Raw genomic sequence first — 22,636 nt, forward strand, 5'->3', positions numbered from 1 at the left:
TTAAACTTTACCTCTGTTTGTTCTTCCTTTCTTCAACCTTGCTGTTCAATCTCTAGATAGACACACACACTTCATCCCTCTATTTTCTGGATCTCTATCTTGCTGTCCAACTACTCCACTCCCTCTTTTCAATGTCTAAAGTGCTGAGTGGTCAAAAGTCCCACGTGCTTGTGCTTGGCTTGAGAGCCTAAATTCCATAATATCAAATGCAGTAAGAAGTCTGTAATTCTAAGATATTAAGAAAGAGCAATAATGTTGTTGCAGAGGACATTACAAAACACAATAGTTGCTTTTTCCTGACAGCTCCTGTCTCGATGGATGTCCTCCTTATATATTTCATCTTCATAGCTGCGCTGCATAATCCTGATGGGTTCCGGCGCTTGGTCTTCAAGACCTAAATTTCATAATCAATCAATCAAATCTTAAAAGTATGCATTAGTAAATGAAGGAACACTGGTACACCTACTTAGTAAGCAAGTTGTGTAAGGGTATCAAAAGCCAGAAGCATGATCATGTAGTGTCCCTTCTGGAAGTCATGGAGACTTGAAACTTACATGAGATCTCCATAAGTGAGTAAGAGATGATAATGTATAAGCAATTAAATACAAGATACTGCAATTCACTATCTCTAACCATCCTCCCATGACACTTGCAAAGGGTGGCAAAGTGAATACTGGCCTTGTCTGAGTTTTTAGTTGCTTCCTGAAGGGCAGTGTAACTCGGGAGAACCAGCCACACTGCAATTCATCTTCATTCATCACAGTGCTGAATGACCTCATTGGTCCCAGTGCTAGGGCCAAATTCATATTCTATTCTGACCAAGTTGCCTTGTCCCAGGAAGGCAAGTCTAAAGAACAAGAATTTTTCTTGACTAGGTGATTTGTTCTGATTTCCTGTTATGGCTGTCTCTGGAAAAAGAGCCCTGTAGGGAAGTAACAGCATTAATGCACCTCACATGGTGCACTGTAGGCATTACTAATGGGTGTTTGCAGCATCCCTTTGACCCCCAACTGCACCCAATTTAGCCTTTTATTTTACCTCTATTCCAGCTTCCTTTCTTCATCTAAAATATTATTTCTTAGTGCAACTGTAGGGTTTTGAAGTTCTGCATTTGGAAACTGTGGGTTTTCAAGTTCCACATTTGGAAACTGTGGGGTTTTCTTCAAGTTCCACATTTAAATTCTAGTACTTAATCTCCTTTATATTCTAGACCTCTCTATCTGGCTACCCAACCACCCCAGATCCCTGTTTTCACTGGATAGTCAAAAGAGCCCCAAGTTCTTAACTTGACAGTTAAAATGTCAAAAAAATCAAATCTAATCAGGAATGTTTGAGGGATTGGCAAGGGTGCCTAATGCTAAGTAAGAGGTGTGGGTTTCTTTAAAGTTGAGATCCAGGCTTCAAAGGCAGGAAAATGAGCGTCCACTGAAGAGACTAACATCAGGAAAAAAGTTTCACAGTCAGTTGTGATAGTGAACAATCAGAATCAGGTTAAATAGTCGCAAGGACTAGAGAAATATATTGGACTCTGCTGATTAAGCATGAATCCAAGTTTGTGTTTTAGGGAACTAGACTCACCTGACAAAGGGTGCTGGTTTCAAGAAACCTTCCATCCAAGCCCAAGAAGAATGGTATGTTGGGCTATTCAAAAGTGACTTGATGCAAAAACATGTCTAGGCTTAAGTAGCAAAAAAATTCACTCCATTGTTAAAGCACCTAGTCTAGCGATTCAAAACTAGGAGGGAGGTGGGAGCCATCCTAAAACATGGGATCCTCAGCCCAAGAATTCCGTGGTGTTCCCTAGTTTATCATCATTGTGTCCTTTCAGTTTTGTAAAAACCATCATCTTGACTGGCAAAGAAATTGTCAAGAAGCATGACTGCATGAAAGAAAGAAAAGTATATCTCAGTATTGTCTGCTTTTGGGAAGATTGAACAGTGAAAAGTTTGAACAAATTCCTTGGCAACCAGCAACCAGCGCTGGAAACAGGAGTAGATGCTACACGGTGGTTGTGGAAGCCTTCTTAAAGGTGGACGAATTCTTAGGATTACTGTCCACTTCATAAATGGGAAGCCACAAATAAAACGAGAATCCTGGACTAAACATACGATGACACATCTGAGAAAAGGGTGCCTGCACCTGCTGATGGGAAAGAAAGAAATTCAACCCCCACACTCAAGGAGGGCTGTTGTTTAGTGGAATATCCAGTAACCTACTTAACTTTATTTGCTTCCCATCCTTTTTGCTAGTGAACCAGTTTGAGAAGTGTGTACTCTTCTTGATGGAAAACTCAACTATCCGTATCATTCCAATGATGCTGTATGTAGAGATAGTGACCTAAGAGTTACATGGATAAGCTTACATAAGATTTGCAATTCTATTCAAGAAGACACCTTATTCTAATCTGTCCTTTAACTGGCTGGTTGCATTGGTAATCACCATCAAAGCTGGTAGTCTGGTCTACAGTGAGGCAATATTAAAAGTATTGTAAAGAAGTTCTCACAGTGGTTGGTGTTAAAACCTTTTCAGTTCGTTTTCATCCGTGAGGCATACTGCAGATAATACACACTTAGTAAACAATCCTGTAGTATTATGTTACATCTACCTTTGAATATCTTAAAGGTTTCTAACAACTTTCTTCATAATGGATGCTCTTCTATAGATTACATACTGAGGTGTTCAAGTATCCCTTGGTATGCAAGGTATCTGACTGATGGTATTAATGTAATTACCCTTGCCTGTACTACTGCTAGCCTTTCAGCTTGGCTCTATGGCAACCGTGGAGGCATGCCTCTAATGGACTAACTTGTAATGATCCTGAACTGGAGGTTTCAGTTTATTTCTCAGCACAACTAGACCCAATGGCCTGGAAACTAGACACCATGCAACACACCTGAAACAGCCTTAATGTTTGCACCTTACCTGCATTTTGACTAGTCAAGAAGGTGCTTGCTGTAGCAGGGTTGGGTTGCAAATCACTAGCTTTTAATGGACAATCCCAGGAGCCTGCTTCCTTATGTGAGACTACTCACATAGTTTCTTTTCTTCATGTGCCATGCCATGTGGGGGTTAGTGACATCAGTGCACCTCATGTGGTGCACTGTAGATGTTACCTAAAGTTCTTTGCAGCGTTCCTTCAGCCCCTAACTGTAACCCCTTTCATTCCTTTTATTGTACCTCCATTCATATTATCTTTCTTCCATCTCACTTTCCACCCTCTTCTAACAATTGTTCCATAGTGCAACTGCATGGTTTTCCTCCTTTCACACTTTTAAAACTTTCTTTACTCCCAAATTCCTTTTCAGCACTGAATGACCTGACAGGTCCCAGTGCTTGGCTTGGGCCTAAATTTTATATCCCAATTCCAATTTATGTTCCATGATGATTCATGGCAGCCTGCAACTTTACACATGAAGGTCTCAAGAGGCTGAAGCTTTTCAGAGGTTGTTGCTGCTGTAGCCATCAACCATTCAAGCCAAACCTTGACAATCAACCCTTACCAGGCAGTGTGAAGCAGATTTACAGGGCATCAGTTCAACCAATGTCTCTATTTCTGTAATTGCAGATTTTTAACTCCATTCACCTCCAAAAGAAGCTGTCATTCTTTGCAACTGAAAGTTATATGGTAAACTTATCAAAAAAGCTGAAACTCTGGGTCACTGTTAACTGCTTGTAGGAATCTGAGAAGGCTCTTCCACCATTCTGAAAAGGAGCTACACTAGTCACCCACATGGGATCTCGCCGTTATTCTCGATGTTTTTACCAGAATGTCCTGTGAATTACTTTGAGAGTTGTCCCTTTCCCACGCCTTAGTCTGTGGTTGCAGAATCCTTGAATTGAGATCTGGAACATATGAGTGGAGTAGGCTTTGGGACATGAAGCTTAAACTCAGTAAGACAGTCAATCCAGAGCACTTCTGCCCTTGCTTCTGGATTTGTATATACAGTAAATGATAATGTTTTAAATGTCAGTACTTATGATTTTAGGTGTGTAACTTTTGATATGAAATTGACTTCTGAGAAACATACATAATACTGCTTCCTCTGTTTCTCAAAAAGTTGGTATCTTGCTGAAATTTTTTTAATGTTTTGGGATGAAGCTAACATATCCAGGTGTTTTAACTCTTTTCTTCCTTGTCTGGAGTACTGTTTCCAGTGTGGTCTTTGGGTGCTGACTTTCATCTCAAACTCTTGGATAGAGTTATGTCATCTGTCAAGTTTATTTTGCCAGCTCTTAATGTTGATTTGTGGCATAGACTTACAGTATAGTGAGTTCATTGTTTGTTGTGTAAAATATACTACAACAACAGACATCCTCTGCATTTTTCTTTACTAGACCTAGCTGTTTCTGCCTTATGAATAAAACATGACATAATTTTTAAAGTAGTTTGTATTTTTCTTAACATACAAACCTGAGGTCTTTACACAGGGGATTAACTTTCAGCAAGCTGGAAATCCAGCCGTTAAACTTTTGCAAGGTGGTATGGTAATAGCTACTGATGGTAGGGGCAGAAGCACTGCCCACCAAGTCGGTGTGCATTCAATTCTACACAGTTTACCTTTTGGCCCAGGTAAGAGAATGAGGGGTGGTAAGAGGTGGCCCCCTTTATGTAGACCTCAGGTTTGTAGGTTAGGAAAAATACAAATTACTTTAAAAATTTGTCATTTGTTCCTACATAAATACAAACCCTCAGTCTTTACACATGGGAGACTTATTTTTGGAAGGAGAATTCTGAGTAAACCTTTGAAGTGACTGGTAGTTCGGCTCACCTGGGTACTCTCTTCTTGGTCATGAAAGAGCAAAGGACGGACACCATACCTCTGATCTACTGAACAAGAGAGATGTTCAATTGTCAGACTTCTGGACATTTTGAATTAAAGGAACGTAATATCCTTGAATAGAAAAGGTTTGGATGAACCCAAAGTGTCCAAGACTAAGAATAACCAACTGGTTTGCTCATAGTCAGTCCCTCTCTCCCCTTGCTAGAGAAAAGGAAGGATTTGCATCTACTAATTCACATGGAACTAGATTATAGATAGGATACTCAGTCATCTAGATCACCTGCACGCCCGTCCAATACATGACAGCTCGTTCACTGTTTCTTCTCCCCAATGAAAGAGGATGGAAGACAGGAGAAAGGGAGGAGGCCAGTCCCACAATCACCTCCTTGAAGCCACACACCTTAGGCAAGATGCAACCTGTCCCTCAAGAGCTGGGTAAACTACATGACTTGTTGAGCATCCACCACAGAATCCAAGGAAGAGGAGTCCAAAGACCTAGGGGCAACGTCCCAAGGTAAAAGGAGATGAATGTGATCTGCACGATTACATTCCATCCTAGTATTCGACAAACAGGTTCTTCCTGAATGCGATGGACAGACCAATGCCCCTGGCCTCGAAAGATCTGGCCTGAAACGTACTGATGTCCACCAGGAAATTGCGGGGTGTGCGTTTGATCATCTCACTAGTCAGAGAAATGACAATTTGGACACCGTTTCTTGGCCAGCTCAAAGCAAACGAATGAATCATTGGCACTGGGCTGAAAGTCCAGTCTTTAAGGAGGCAACATAGACGCTGTACTGTCATTGGAACCAAAGGTTCATAGAAGTGGTATGATCAATCTCACTAATCACCTTCGAAACATGTACAACAGTGAAAGGTGTAAGCTTCCAGGTGTAAATGGATACCAAAGATGTCTGGCTTTGTTCAAGGTTGCAAAGAGACAGAACAGAACAGCGCCAACTTCAGTAAGTTGAGAAAAGAAGGACTATGATCAAGCTTCTTCAGAGGTTGAATGAATTTCCGGAAGTCAAGGTGCCAAGATCAACTGTCCTTATCTCCTGACTTCAGTGAATGAATTATTGTAATTACATCTATCTTGCTTGGGATGTGTGTCAGGTTGACCACTGTACAGGCAGTCCTCGGTTATCAGCGGGGGTTCCGTTCTGGGGGTGTGATGATAACTGAAAATCGCCACTAACCGAAAATTGGCGATTTCTGGCGCTTTTTCGGCAACTTTCGGGCTTATTGGCACCGAAAAGTGCTGATTTTTGGTTATCGGCGCCCCTGTTAGGTATGTATTGGTGCCAATACCGAATTATCAGCGCCGATAAGCAGAAATCGGCGATTTTCAGCACCAAAAATTACCGATTTTTGTCGCTAAGACAAGCACCATAAAACCAGATCGCCGTTAACCAGGAACTGCCTGTACTGAATGGTCTATTGTCTACTCATGTACCTGCACTGCAAATGAGTAGATGAAAGGACTAGGTATGATGCATGCATAAATTAAATGATGTTTTTATTGGCTTGCTTATTTATTAATAATGATATATAATAGTATATATGATCTTACTATGTCAGCTAAAATTGTTTATACAGTAATGGATCCCCTTAGAGGACTATGACAGCATACTGATATTTTTGTTTACTTTTCATGCATTTCCTAACCTTCAGTAAGCAGTACAGGCAGTCCCCAGTTAACAGCGATCCGGTTTTATGGGGCTTGTCTAGCAACAAAAATCGGCAATTTTAGCGAAAAATGGCGATTTCTGCTTATTGGTGCCGATAATTGGGTACTGGTGTCGCTTACCTAACAGAGGCACTGATAATCGAAAATCGGTGCTTTTCGGCAATGATAACCCCCGAAAAGCGCCAAAATCGCCAATTTTCGGTTATCATCACACCCTCAGAAACGGAACCCCGCCGATGACCGGGGACTGCCTGTATAATGAAATAATAAAAAGTTGAAAGAATATGTATAAAAGCATCAAAATAGGACAGTTTGTAATAGTCATAAATTTTAACTGAAAAACTGATGTTTTGGATTCGCCCACAATATGCTTTAGTGAAGTTTAACAGGTTAATGAGCACTTCTCATAGTCAGCCATGGGTGCATACCCACAAAAGCTAATGAACGAAATAAAAATTTCAAATTTTCAGCACCCCTACACCCTTTTAAAGGATAAGATGGCTGATGTTAATTGCAGTGCTAAGCACCAAATACCACTGTTCAGACGCCCTGACACATTTGCATCAAACACGGAATTAAAAAATTTTTTCAAAATGTACCTAAAATAATGGCAGCTTGAGGAAGGATATTCTTGACAACTGCAGAAAAGTTAATAATCATATATATTTAGTTTGCTTAATAAACACAAACTAATTTTCCACAGAAAGAAGCACATCAGTATTTGCAGGTGGGTAAACAAAATACATAAAACCAGACATGGCTATCAGGAATTCTAACAAAGCTTGCTTTGATCCTTTTACATAGGAAAAACTGGCAGAGTTATAAACATGTATTTTACCACTGACAAGTCAAAAAGTTAGTTTAGTGCACAGTACACATTGATCATTTCATAAGGCATGACCAATTATGCTGAAAAACTGCTTGTGTTTGATAGTAACTACATTTTCGATAATATCTGCAAAAAGCAATATGTAAACTTCTGCTATTGATCAGATATCTAAGCATTAACAGGAACAAGTTACCATTTCCAAAGACAAATGTTGTCAGCCAGTCACTGCATTACCCCTGCCTCTGTAATCACATTATAGTAAGCAGAAAGAGCTTTGTTTACCATAAAGTTTCCAGAGGCTAAAAAGTTACAAAATATAAAATCTTTTAAGTAATTTGAATTTTTCCTATGTATACAAACCTGAATCTTTCACACTGGAGTACCTTTCCTGTGCATGTGCTACACAGGCCCATGTACTAACTAACAATGAGATACCCACAAAGGTGGGGGACAGGTATACCCCTTCACCTGACTTTCCCCACTGGACTCTCAGTTGCAAGAATATGCACCACTGGTATTAGAAGCAGGGAAGCAGAGGAGGGTTTCCTCCTATGTGAAAGGTTCTAGTTTTTATACTTGGGAAAAACACAATTACTTTTAAAATTTTGTATTTGTTTCTACGGGGACAAACTATCACCTGTCATTTGTGGAGACTCACTAATTAGGAGAGAGGTATTGTCAGAATTGAGGGTGAGTATCCTAGTGTGTCTGGAAAGTGTCATAGGAGTCTTTAAAAGCCATCAGGGTCACTCAAAGATTTGGGGTGACGAACATACTGTTCAGAACTCTCCAGAGGAGACTGAACAGTGGGAACATATATGCTGTACATCCATGTTGTCCTATGATGTTGAAAAGCATCTTGCATTGCAGCCCACGGATCAGGGACTGGGGAGCAGAAGATGGGTAATTTGTTGTTCAGCCTGGTGGAAAATAGGTCAATCATTGTACATCCCAACAATTGGAACAGACTGTCTGCTACTGCCAGAGTGAAAAGACCACTCTGTCCCGATTACCCTTTGACTCAATTGGTCGGTGACTATATTTATTTTCCTGGGAATGTACCAAACTTTCAGCTCTCATAAGTGTACTGATGCACACACCTGCATCTGTACAGCAAAACAGCACAGATCAGGGGAGACTATTCCCGTTTGTTTATGTAAGCTACTACAGTGGTGTTATCACTCATGGTCACCACCGAGTACCAATGCAGATGATGTTGGAATGTCTGCAGTGCCAATCATACTCATACTGCCATCATCTCTAGAATATAATTGGGTTAAATACGACCACCATGGGGTCAAACTGAAGAGGTGAACATCCAACATAAGCAAATCCGCCATACTCGGACCAGAACACTCAAATGCAGCGAACATCCAAAACAGGTTGAACTGCAGACGAAGCCACACTCCAAACAACAAGGTCACGCTCGACACGACAAGGTCACACTCCACACGACGAGGTCACACTCCACACGATGAGGTCATACTCCACACAACGAGGTCAGACTCCAAATGACGAAACACACCAACCCATCTTGTATTCCAGGCAACTAATACCTGAAGCTACTCCGACTGGCCCTCAGGTAGGCATACCTGAGGCTCTGCTGCTGACAGACTGACTAATACTAACTGCTTCTTAACTCTATGCTGCCCTGCTACTGACTGCCTGTCGTCATACAACACTCGACAGACGACACCTCACCTGCCAACGTGACAAATTGAAATTACAGGAGAGACAGCCAGACAGAAGGAAACAATCTGAATACGATTGTTCCTTTCAAACAACCACCTAGCCTGACACCTCAGTGAGTGGTAAGCTGATCTGGGAGTGCTTCCCGTGGCCCACTCTTACAACCTCACATTCACAGTTACCATCAAGAAGTACAGTCACTTCAGCTTCATGGGTGGACGTTATCCAGCATTTTCTGCAAAAGAAAGGCCTTTCTTGAAGAACAGCTAAAGAAATGTCTGGCTCCCTCTGCCCCTCATCAGCCAATGTTTACCAAGGAAAGTGGGTCATCTTCTGTGACTGGTGTCATAAATGGTGTCACTCTCCAGTCAGTACCTCTTTCAACTGGGTAGCAGACTTCCTTGTTTATCTTTGCCGAGACAAGGGCCTATCAGTTTCTGCAATCAAAGGTTATAGGGTGTTCTCTCAGGCCTTCCCAAAAGAAGGCATCAGCATTATGAAAAATGGGAAAAGAACACGTTAAGACCTTTCTACCTCCTCAGAAGTATCTTGGTTGAAAAAGAATTTTGAGTAGTCTTGCTCCATGAGGGGAAACAAAACCACTCAATGGGACCTAACCCTAGTCCCACCAAGTCTGAGGGTTACCTTGTATGACCCTCTGTCTTGTGCATCAGACATGGATTTGACCTTGGAAGTGGTTTTCTTTTTGGCTTTTGCATCGGCCAAGAGAACAGGAGAGTTGCATGACCAATCTTAGCTCTTAAAACATGCTGAAGGGTGGAGATCAATCTCCTCATTTGTATTGGAGGCTGGTTCAGTGCATGCGCGGGAAAGCTGATGGTTTGTCCACACAGAACAAATGCCATATTTCTCCATGAACCTTGTTACTGTATCCTAAGGAGAATTTCCCAATCACAACTCATTGCTTATCCCCTCCAAGATATGTTTCACTACTGAACATCAAAGTACATTACATATGTCAGTAACAAGAACAAGCTTCCTTCCAGTACCAAAAGTAGTTTCATTGCATGGAAGACTGAGAACTGATCCATGTTGGTATAGTAGGATATATCTCAACAAACTGTATAAAGTACATATTGATATGTAAAGATATGTACTGCATACAGTGTGCTTGCTGAGATGTATCCTACTATACCAACATACATCAATTCTTCTTTGTTCTTCCATACGTTATCAATTGTAACAAGAGAATCAAAATCTTCAAAATGATAAATACTGTACTAACAATCACTTTTGGAATTCAAATTATTTACTAATACAGTAAACAGTTATGTTGTTCTACTAATACAGTAGAAGTAATGGCAGATTATGCCACAGCACAAATATAACTCTGGATTCATGTAGGATCACATGGATTGATGAATGTGAAATGCAATTGTGTATTATTTTTTTAAAAATAGCATTAAAAGATTCACTGAATACAAAAAATAGAATACTTTGTAGCTTTTCAACTTTTACTGAGGGTTGTCTAATACCCTCAAACTGGAGCATGAATAATTTTCTGTTATGTATTACTGTATTGATACTAATAGTTTTCTCATTTTACAGTTATTTTATTTCTAAAAATAATCAATATCCTTACCTGACATTTTGAGCAATGATATTTGTTAATATGTCCTTCACTGAGAAAGTTCTTGCCACTTTGATACAACACAGACAGTTGAAATAATTTTGAGCCAAACTTCATCTTTGACAGAACAATTGTGCTCATAAGGTTTTCTCTGAAATTACAATTTGATTAGCTAGTTATTTGGCTGTGTAAGGTAATGATTTTTTGTTTGGTTGTTTTATACTAACAAGAGCCAAAGATAATATTAATGAGTTAGTCAAGTACCTATTCTACTGTACAGCATTATGTAGCAAGAATTCTCATGAACTTGCCAAATTGCTTACTCTTAGGTTCTTTAATTGTAATACAGTATTTCTTTGCTCTAGATTATTATAAGGGTGATACTGGCTTTTTTTAATTTCAGTGCATTTCTTCTTTCAGTGGCAGTTAACTTAGTTCGTAAGAGAGCTGGAAAATTTAGTCTTGACATTTTCAGTCTAGGCTGAAGCACTGAAGATATACAAAAGGTAAGAACTAATAAAAAAAACATGATTTCTATACTGTACAGCTGATTTACTAAAATCAATTTATTTTCTGTAGATAAAGTATGTAAATATGGTTTGACAAAGTAATAGTAAAACAGAAATGAAAGTTTGCTGAGGTATGGAAACTAAAATTCCTTATCATAAGCCAAATGAGATGCCAAAATTATGAGATGTTTGTTTCCATTTAGTGTAAATTGTTTAAATATTCTGCAACAGTTTCATGAATCTGCATGTGAATTAAAACAAACTTATAAGTCTATTTCTTAACAAACATGGTACTTATGATGTAGCCCATTTTGTGTACCAGACAAAATCTCAGATGCATCAGTCTTCACTAAAAGAAAGATTGGGTGCAATAAGTAGCTTAGTGCATGCATATATGGATTCTCAGGTACCCTGCAGCTAAGTGACTTAGTGCTTGTGTGTCACTTGACATATGCACAGCTCACAGAGATCCCAAGACTAGTAGGTTATTCTTTGAATGGACTTTGAGTCATGGCCAAGACTCAGGAAAGTGCTTAGACAATGAGGTATAGCTGATGGTGGGAATAGGAGCGATTGAATAAGTTGAATAAGTATCAGACAGCTAACTACAGTTTTACAGCCATGTACTTGTGGTTCCAAGGGTACTGTAGGTTGGCCTCTTAACATCAGTCTGAGCTTGCAGCACACCCATTTCAGGATGTAGATAGTAGCCCTCCTTCACTGCTCAATTCAGAAAGTGGACTTCCTTGCCTGTGTAGGTCTCAAGGATATATATTTTCTTTTCCCATTACACTCATCTTCCAAATTTATTCACTTTTCAGGGAAGGACATTGTTCATGTTCAAGGTCCTCTGCTTCATACTAGCCTACACCCCTCAGGTGTTTACCCAGGACATTTGCACTGGTAGCAGCATGTGTTCATGATCAAGGCATCAGACTCCACAGGTACCTGGGCAACTGGATGGTTCATCCAATGGAAGACAAGATAGACTGCTGTTGTCACTGCAGTGCTCCTCAGAGAAGCTAGTCCCTTGCAGTCAGTCCAAGACTTATTCTCTCCAGTTGCAACTCAATAGGTCTTGGTCAGCAGCATCTCAATCCAACACATTTCCAGTTCTAATCTCCAGCAGCATCTGACAGGACCTGCTGTGGTGCCAGGACACTCAAAACCTCAAGACCCCCCCCCCAAGATCCACCTTCTCTGGGGCTTCTATGTTTTTCAGTAAATCAACCCCAGGATGGGGATGCCATCTATTGCATTTTCTGGCTTCATGGACTTACTTGGTCACCTCAAGCCAAAGATCATTTCAAAAACTTTCAGGAGTTATAGTTTATTTTTTTGGTCTTTCAGCTTTCTCACCTCAAGTGAGAGGCAAGAAAGAGGGAAATATAACAGACAACAATACACAGTAATTTACTCGGAGAGTTAAGGGAGCTCAAAACCAGTCTCTGACACCAACAACAATTGCCACCATCCCCATTCAAGCATAAGTCAGCAGTCCATCCAGTGTAGAGATCCTGCCTGGAAGCAACCAGATCGTCCCATCTGAGTGATCTGTGTGTCTAGATTCTGCCTAGTTGCAGAGTTCTATTGCAATTGTGGTGAACCCCCTTACTACAGTCCTTGACAAAATGCCTCAACAAAAAAATCCTGGCTCACTCCTCAATCTTTGTAGAACCACAAGTGTGGAAAATAGATGCCCTCATACACTCTTGGGTTGGACTGGAAGTCTACACCTTTCTCCATTGTCTGACCAAAACAGCTCTGTACAAGGTTTGAAGCTCTAAGCACCTCTTCATGTCTTCAGCTACACAATTTTGGCTGCAACTGTAATATTTTGCTGATTTGGATCTTTTGATAGACATTCCAAAGAGCTTTCCTAGATTGTGGAGGCAATTCGCCAGCCACACTTTTGATATTTTCACCAGAATCAAGATATTATTTTACCAGAAACTCAACATCAAGATATTATTTTACCAGAAACTCAACACGTTAGAGGTCTAGAATTTTACTCTCACAAGGTTTTCCAGTGAAGCCTGAGAGACAGAGACTTTTCAGCAGAGGCAGTTGAGGCTATCTCCAAGTTATGCAGTTCCAACCCACAATCACTACCAGTCCAAGTGGAACCTGTTCTTGACATAATCAACACCTCTGCTCTATCCCAAGTATTAGAATGCCTGGACATCCATATGGGCTATTGGATGGAATTTAGAAGGCTATATCAGCACTTTGAGAAGGAAGTACCACAGAGGTCAGTGAAGCTTTCAACTGGGACCTTTCTTTAGTCATGAAAGACCTTGTTAAACTTCAAATTTGTCTACTGGATCTTACCTTGAAGATGGCCTTTCTTCTGCATGTGGTTTTTCAAGATGGACAGCAGACTCTATATGATGTTTTAAGTAAGGTGCGACTCATACTAAAAATTAGGATTCTGTAGGTTGTTATGCAGCTGACTTTGTAGTGAAGACTAAGACCCCATGTTGCTAGGACCAATTCATGTTACCATTCACCACTCTGTCTCTTTCTTCCCATACCAAGAATAAGGATGTCAAACTTCTTGGTCATGTTGTTCCTTCCCACAGGATGCACTATGAGGCAAGTGACAACACATACATCTTCCAGCTCAGACAATTTAATGGATAGCAAAGGTGTGCTTATACATATCCACAAGATTAGAGCTCTTTCCAAGTTTATACTTTTTAAGAGGAATTTTGATGTCAACTTAGTTTTAATGACATGGGGGCATCAAACTACTTCTGAATAATTTCTATCTTAGGTACATCACAAATAGATACCTGTTTTGGGCACATTATTAATCTACAGCAGGATAAGTGTTAAATTGTTCATTTGGGAATTAGTATTCCTTGAAACCCTCATCCTTATTTTTTTATCAACATCCTTTTTATGTGGCATTCTGCTAGATATAGGAATTCTCGGTTCACTATACCTTACAGAATGGCCTAAGGCACAAACTTCTATAACATTCTAATGATCATACAGATAGAAATCTACTGTGCTCACAAGAATTTAATCTGGTACATGACTCCATGCTTCTTCCAGAGCTATGGTCTCTATTGCTTATATCCATCCCAAGAGTTCTTTCTTATCTTGATCTTACAGATTCCTGTCAACTGCTTCAAGATCTCAACAGCCCAGCTCCCTCCCTTTTAAGTTGTTGTTTGGGCTTTGTGGTACATAATGGGCTTGGGATGATTATTACTACCATTCTTGATGGCTGTATGTAGTTTAACCAGACCACTGAGCCACATTCATAACCCTCAGGTATTTGCTCTTAGTCAAGATGTCAGCTACTTACAAATTCGATAAACTGCAAATGTCCAGTTCAAAGATTATTTTTTAAACAACCATCTAAAATGATGGTGACCATCTATTTAATTATTATCTCTCAGTCTTCCAAAACCAAGAAAAAATTGTCTATTCACTATAACACATGTAAGGAAATTTTACATTATTCCATGAAAATGAATGAGATTGACTAAACAGAAGTTAAACATATATATACTTCATGGCAGCAGTGACTTCTTTTATTTCTTTAAATCTTCAGCTGAAAACCCTTACGGATAGAGTCAACAGACTATAAACCCAAGAAGTCTCCCAAGGAAAATCAGACTGCAGTGAGAGCCAAGTTATATAAAAAGGTGATAAATAAATACACATTTCAAATAAATACATCCGAAGACATAAAATAAAACTAACACCTGACTTCCGGAGACATCAGCAGAGGTCTGCACAATGCAAACTATTCCACATTTTAGTTGTAGCAAACTGAGTAGAATTAAACCTGAGACTACAAAATGCCACTGTTAGCAGCAGCAGCCTAATCAGTGTAGCAAACAAAAACTGCTAGATCTGGTAAAGAAGAGTGCAGAGGATGTTTATTATTGTAGTATATTTTATGCAGCAAACATAATGAACACACTTTATGTCTATGCCACAAGTCAACATTAAATGTTGGCATGATAAACTTGACTGATGACATAACTCTATCCAAGAGTTTGAGATATGAGTTGGCAATTAAGAGAAGAGTCAGCACCTGAAGACCAAAGTGGAGAACAGTACCAAAGTGGAGAACAAAACAAGAGAGAAAAGAGTTAAAAAAAAAACCACTGAGCTGATTAACAGCTCTCCTAGGGCTGGCCCGAAGGATTAGACTTATTTTACGTAGCTGACAACCAATTGGTTACCTAGCAACGGGACCTACAGCTTATTGTGGAATCCGAACCACATTATACTGAGAAATGAATTTCTATCACCTGAAATAAATTCCTCTAATTCTTCATCAGCTGGCCAGAGACTTGAACTCGGGCCTAGCGAGTGCTGGGAGACAACTCTACCGACTCGCCCAACGAGGAACTATTAAAAGAGTTAAAACATTTGAAAAACATTTAGATATGATAACTTCATCATGAAACATTCTAAAACATTTCCACATGATACCAACTTTTTGGGAAACAGAGAAAGCAGTATTACACATACTGTATATCTCAAAATTCAATTTTGCATCAAAAGTTATGCTTAAAATAGTAAAAACTGTACTATTTAAATGTAAATCAGGATGCAAAGGAAAAAGTGTTCTAGGTCAATAGCTATAACACTTTGAGTTTTTGAAGGGTTAAGCTTCATGCCCCAAAGCCTACTCCACTTCAGAATACATGCCAGATCTCTATTCCAGGATTCTGCAACCACAGACCTAAGGTGCAGAGAAGGAACAACACCTACAAGAGTAGCATTATCAGCATATGCAATCAGTTTGTTCTCCAGACCTTGCCACAAGTCACTAGTATAGATACTGAACAGCAAAGGTCCAAGAACACTACCTTGAGAGCACCTGGAATGACATTACTATGCTACTATACATACTGGCCATCTACATAAGACTCTTTGGGTTCTGCCTATCAAAAATTCATTTAAAATATTAATAAAAGGTCTACTACTTCCCAGTAATCTTAAAATTGTTGATTAGTACTTCATGATTCACACAGTCAAAGGCTGCAGTAAAATTTAGACCAGCCACGCATTCCTCTGCACCCTCTCAGGCACACAAACAATGACATGACCCTTGTAGCTACCTGACCTGGGGATTTCCTCATAAATGTAACAGTAAGACTGTCATACTGTCATTTTCTTTAAGACTGAAGCATCTGGGTTGATTTCTTATGCATGAAATGGGCAAACCAAAGGTAATGGGTTTGTTATTAAACAAATAACATTCCAATCAAGTCTCAAAATTTCAATTCTAGTGGTTGAAAAGTTAGTGTTTTATGCATCATAAAGTTTATGAAGATTTACATTGGAATATTGTACTTCCACAGATGATTCCTAATTTTAATCTCTCTTACCTAACAGACTTGTTGCTGAAATCACTACTACTGAACTGCACTTCAGCCCATTTGTTCTCTCTTCTATGAAGATACCATTGCTATTTGGTATATGGTTCTTTCATGTAGGTAGCAATTGTTGTTGTTCTTTCATTAAGTTAACCATCGCTATTCCAGTACTGTTTATACTGAGTCTTTTCTTAACTGGAGATTTTACAGTTCTAATTTGTTTATTTCACTGTACTCTTAAGATTAAGAAAAATTATGAATGTTGGCTGGCAAGATTGTTTGGGAATACTGCCAAAACGTGTCTTATTGGCTTTAGAGATATTGCTATCTTTTTATTGTGATGTAAGTTATTTATCAAGAGTTTGCCTTACTATCTTTAAATACAGTTAAGTTGGAAGCTAGCTATACCGAGTATTTTAACAATAATTTGATAAAAATGTATGTTCATGGTGCTTATTGAATTTTTTTTTATCGTCACTAGTCGTAATAATTATACTTGGCTGCTGTTAAATACACACTTGCTAAACTTCTTCAACCAGATGCTTATAACATACACTGCTGTATAGAGTTAAAAGAAATCTTATACAGGTACAATCTTCTGAGAGAATTCAGTGTAGGAAAAACATTCTTCTGAAAGAAATTTAGTGTATGACTGGAAGCAGGGTATTATTAAAGAAAATACTTCTGGTATCCACGATTGGATGGTTATAAATGAAACTGATATGCCCCCTATGTCTTTATTTAGAAGTTTAATGATAATTCTATACTGTGGCCCAGTCACTAATTTAAATTTTTAGTGAAAATAACCTGCCCTTTTGGTTTTGCAGACTCAGTACTAGTATGTAATTTTCCATAACTAATCAGCAGAGGGCCATAATGAAACTCTGCTCAGCAGTTCTAATTTTTTAGTACTGTAGTGACAATGTAATTTGATAAGTTTTCCCAGTTAAAAAGGACTGCATTGTTTAAAATTATTCACTAAATGTAACTTACATAATGACCATTGCATAGTTAATAATTTGCTATTAAAGCTCAGACATATTTTCGCCAAATGAGTAATTGTTTGTATTAATTACAAAAGCATAAATCTCATGTTATGTGCACATGCATACTGAGTATGGGCATGGGGTGCATTGTGCACTGTCTCACTTGTATGGTTGAGGATATTTTCTTAAAAGAGAAAAGTTGCCAAGTAAAGGTTGTAAAATGTATTACATATGACTAAGATAACTTGATATAAAAGTTATAAAGTATGTCAAACCCCTTTTTGTCATGGGTTTAAAGAAAAGGAGAATATGCAGATGGCCCATACTACTTTAAAAATCCAAAATACAAGAGACGGGCACAGATGTAAATAGCAGAATGTAATGATTGTGAGACAAAAGAACATATGTGGTTCAGATATTTTTCCCACTTCTTCTACCCTTAAATACTATAAAACCTGGAGGTTGACAACTTACATGGAGTTAAGAGACCACTCATAAATGAGCCATTTGGAGCAGAGTTGATTAGGGGTTTGTTGAATTTACTGAAAGTATAAGTATTCATAGTAATCAAAGAATTTAATGTCATATGACCCTGTAGTGGAGCATCCTGGCAAATATAGGACATGAAGATCTCAAAGTGAATCTCATACATATATACAGTATTGTAATTCCCATAAAATAGCCATTATTTATTCGACAATTGACCTTTACCCACATTAACATGACAAATAATATATAAAGGCAAAAGATTACAAGTACAGTACTGTACTAATTTCATTATAAATTATTGAATAATTTTGATCATTTAATAAAAACTTGATCATTTCTATATAGCAATAACAATAAAGTTGCTAACTCTGCATAAGACCTTATCATCTAATACATACAGTACTGTGCACCAGAAGAAAGAGAAATACAGGTGAAAAAAATTCAGATAGTAGATCCCAACACATACTAAACTAGGTTAAAATTTCACAGAACTACTAAACTAGCTTAAAATTTCACAGAACTAGAAACTGCAAACAAAAGCTGCAACTTATAAAGAATATATAAAAAGAAATGTGAGAAAAAAATTAAAACCAGATACTGTACATTTAAAAGATGGAGAAAAAAATGATAAATAATATTTTTCATTAAATCTGATCTTGAGACAATGTATCAATATGTTGTCATGCATTCTTAAAGTGCATCTTGCTTTCAAGTATTCCTAAAGTAGAATGGACATGAACTTGGCTTAATAAGAGAGGGCCTACATATCCTAAGAATTTTTAAAAGCTCTTCTTCGATTACATTACTTAGGTTCCCCATATTTTAAATGTTAAATTAATGTTGCTTTCAGGTATAGTTAGCAGTAACTATTCAGGTTTATATATAAAATAAACTGAAAACTTCTCAAAATAAAAAGATCAGGTCATAGGCTGAAAACGTAATCAGATGTAAATTTGCAAAGAATCAGACACTGGCAGTTATGTGTTAGTATTTTGAGATTGAGTGAAGTATTAGTTATTGAAACCAGCTTGGAGCAAAGTTCCTTGAGGTGTAAGTGTGTAAGCCATGTGAATATGCAAATTTCAGCTATCATTTTCAAATAATCAAGAGGTTCTGTTATCCTGTTTAATGGTTAATATGAATGTTGATGATACAGAGGGGGACAATAAAGCATTCTAGCAAGACTGTAATCCCATATTTGGGAGAACGTATGTTCAGTAATAAATGAAGTTGCGTGTATCTGGTAGAGATCAAATATCTTTGCATATTTTGGATGTATTTAGTGGTAAATTTTTTCTTATGGGTCAGAAGTTCTTATGCTCTGTAAAATAATTCCTGTATTCCCATTCCTTCTTCCTGATATTTACATCCAACTACTGAATTCCTAACTAGGATAATGCCAAACTTAACAAAATGCTTCCATTCCAAGGTTAATTGTGCATATGTAACACTGTACTTAATGATTTGGCAGAAAGTTAGAAAGTTAGACATTATTCATGAAGCTTTTTTATCCTACAGAGATGAAGTTACTGATGCCACATTTATTATTATTATTATTATTATTATTATTATTCAAAATGTACACACATTCATATGGCATCTACATGTGGTAGCTTTATTTTAAAAGTGATATTGCCTCTTCAATACTGAATCACTGTAAGATGTTAGAAAACAAACTGCAGTACATACTTTGTTAGGTACAAAATATAAAAGGTTCATTTTTCATATGTATTTAATCTGTTTAGTGGCCCGTTGATCTACTACATACTGTACTCCCTCCACTATTACTGCACTGTATTTTTAAGTCTTTTTTTTCTCTGATGTTGCCTCCACTCATATAAGGCTGATTTTATACCAGTCCTCTTATATTTAATGCTGTTCTTCAAAGCTGCAGAGCAGAACTAAATGTATCTCTAATTAAGTAAAATAATTAGTGAAAATTTTAGTGGCTCAAAATGCATGGTACTGTAATGAACCTATTTTGTTAGACTAAATGAGGAAGTTCTACTGGACTCAAAACAGTGTTGTTTAAATGAACCTACTTTATTAAACTAAACTGGAAACTTCTTGTTATTAAAAATGCATGTTGTTTCAATGAATCCATCTTGTTATATGAGAACATATATTCTTGTAAGAAAGCTGCTGTTGTATGTGCTGTTAACATGCTTAGCTGAAGAGTGAGTAGAAATTTATAATCAAAATAATTCAAATAAAATGCAGGTAATTTACAACAAGGAAATATATCTAGTACATTAATTATTGTAATCACAATGATTTTGAAAAACCATGATTTTATTTAAAGAAAAAATGAAGCATCTGAACACTCATATTTTAAGCAAAGCAATATTAAACTTAGACAATAAATAATTATTAACAAGTTGATAATGATATGAACACACAGTATTTTGTATATTTCCTATAATGGTAGCTAATTGTTCGTTATGGCTATATTACATACTTTTTATGTAAGCTAGGCACCTTATGTCTTATACTGGTCATCTATTATTGTGTGGTATATTTTGGAAGTTGGTTGCTTGCACTGTGTTGAATATCACTGTATAAAGGGATGTGGCAATTACAATGTAATTACTGTCCGGATAAAAGATTTAGGGTCTAGTTCAAGACTTACAGTTTGAGAGATGTTGGCATTTGTTCTTTGTATGGCTGTTACATGAAGTTAAAATTTATATGTAAAGACTGTTATGAATATATAAATTTTCAAAGAGCAGCTAATAGTTATTAGTATCAATAAACCTACAAAATTTTACCAGAATTTTTTGTGAGACTGGACTATTGTTAAAGGAGAAATTTGCAATGTTCCACATGTGTAAGGCAGTAAGATATGTACTATGTATTTATTTGTAAATACACTACTGGTGTTTGTTGATGCTCCAAAATGTCCATTGAATTTCCTTTTAAATAACTCAAAAGTCAAGGTCCTATATAACAAAATTTGTACAGAATTTTTAAGAATGTTACTCATTCTTGCCAACTAACTTTTTATAACCACTAATCACAAAAATGCTAAACTGTTTACAAAGATAAGGGAGTCATGCAGAGATTCACAGAGGCTGTCCTTTTTAATAAACTCAATGGTTAGTTATGTAATTGTTATGTGCATGTTTATCTTTGTAGTAATGGAATTCAGTACCACTATTTATAATATTTGTCTAACAACAGAATGCATCATATTTCGGTTTTCCCATACAGGCATATTTCTAAATTTAAGTGTACTTTGAAGGGGTTCGTGATTTCTCTAAATTTTTAGTAAAAATTTCCTCAGTAATTCTGACCTGTAGCAGAGGGAGGTTAAAAACCCAGCTCTGTGGAAAATTACCGACATTAAGAGTGAATATTTTGGACATGGTACCGAGCATTGCAATTTTTTTACTATTTGTAATGTCCAAAGTAATCAGTTATCACTTTGATGATGATAATCATTAAGAGGTTAATTTATTATCATCATCATCTAGATCAGTAGCTCTGTCATCAAAAATCAACCCCGACACTGAAAGGGTAGATACTGTAGTTACTACAGTCAACTAGTTAAAGAACAGTTTTTCATACACCTCAGATTTATGTCATACCATATTTTTTATGTCACCATATATTTCTTAGATTTGATTATATTTTTGGTTTATAAAAATTTCATGTTTTCAATTTGCCCTCTTTAGTTTGCAGCTATTTGCAGTATATGACAGCTCCTTCTGTATGTAACATCTCACTCTTACATAATACTGCATTGCATGCATTTTAGACATTGTCTGAAGATTCATTCAGTGCCTGAATGCAAAAAATGTTCATGGAAAACTAAATGTTGCACTACTAGTGTGGTTGATTCGGGAATGCTGAATCTTATAAATCACTTCAAACAATTTACCAGTTGTATGATGTGAAGCATTTTAATTTTATTGTTAACACTACTGATGTCACTGTGCTGTAAGAGCAGAATCTGATAATCTTCCTTTTAGCACAATAACTCGAGAACCACAATACCCACCCTCTTAACATTTTATCTGTGGAGACTTACTACCTCAAGTTATGTGCGAACCCTGTTTACTGAAAACTAATCCTGTCTATCTACCCTCAACCACATTAGCATTTGTGCTTTGTTCACTGGAAAAATGAACCTCCTTCATGAATTAAAATGGACACTACTTTTTGTTGAAAAGGGTACTCTATTCCAGTTGCAGAATTTAAATTAGATTCTTAACTTTCCCTAAGTTGTTAGTACTGATGTTAATGCTGCATTAATATGTCATTAGTTTTATACTGGTCTCTTTTAAAGAATCTGTGGGGTGCACAATCAAAAAAATACTTTTCCTCCTAGCATTTGTCTAATGAAAATATTAAGTCCCTCTAACATTTGCTTGTCATAAAAAATAACTACAATTTTCTATCTTACAAAATAGTAGCAACTGAGTTTCAATAAGTAACTCGTATTTTGTTCTGAGAAAATCTGTGCATATGACATCTCTTAGTCACGACAGCCTGTTGCTCACAACCCATAATTAAAGCCTTTTTTAGGGCTATGTTATAATCCTTGATAAATCAAGATGCTATGCTTCCATAAAATCTGTCAAATCCCATTAAGATCTCTTCCTGACAAACATGAAATATGTTACTGTATTTGTTAACATTGCTAACACTGAATTTGACATCAATTATTTAAACTTTTGTCAAAAAAGACTGCTCAGGTTGTTTAGAATATTAATATTCTATGG

General features: G+C 37.4%; 1 long non-coding RNA gene across 2 annotated transcripts in view; it reads right to left on the reverse strand.

The window, feature by feature from the left end:
• LOC136833701 (uncharacterized) overlaps window positions 1–22,636 on the reverse strand; it is a 59,872-nt gene that overhangs the window by 22,640 nt on the left and 14,596 nt on the right. Inside the window, exons 5-6 of one of the 2 annotated variants that reach the window (XR_010851570.1) lie at window positions 17,898–17,965; window positions 10,593–10,731 (exon numbers count right to left, since the gene is read on the reverse strand). This is a non-coding gene — a long non-coding RNA (uncharacterized lncRNA). The remainder of the gene's footprint in view (window positions 1–10,592; window positions 10,732–17,897; window positions 17,966–22,636) is intronic. The other variant, XR_010851569.1, reaches the window with a different exon arrangement.

Source organism: Macrobrachium rosenbergii, chromosome 52 (genome assembly GCF_040412425.1).
Source record: "Macrobrachium rosenbergii isolate ZJJX-2024 chromosome 52, ASM4041242v1, whole genome shotgun sequence".
NCBI lineage: Eukaryota > Metazoa > Arthropoda > Malacostraca > Decapoda > Palaemonidae > Macrobrachium > Macrobrachium rosenbergii.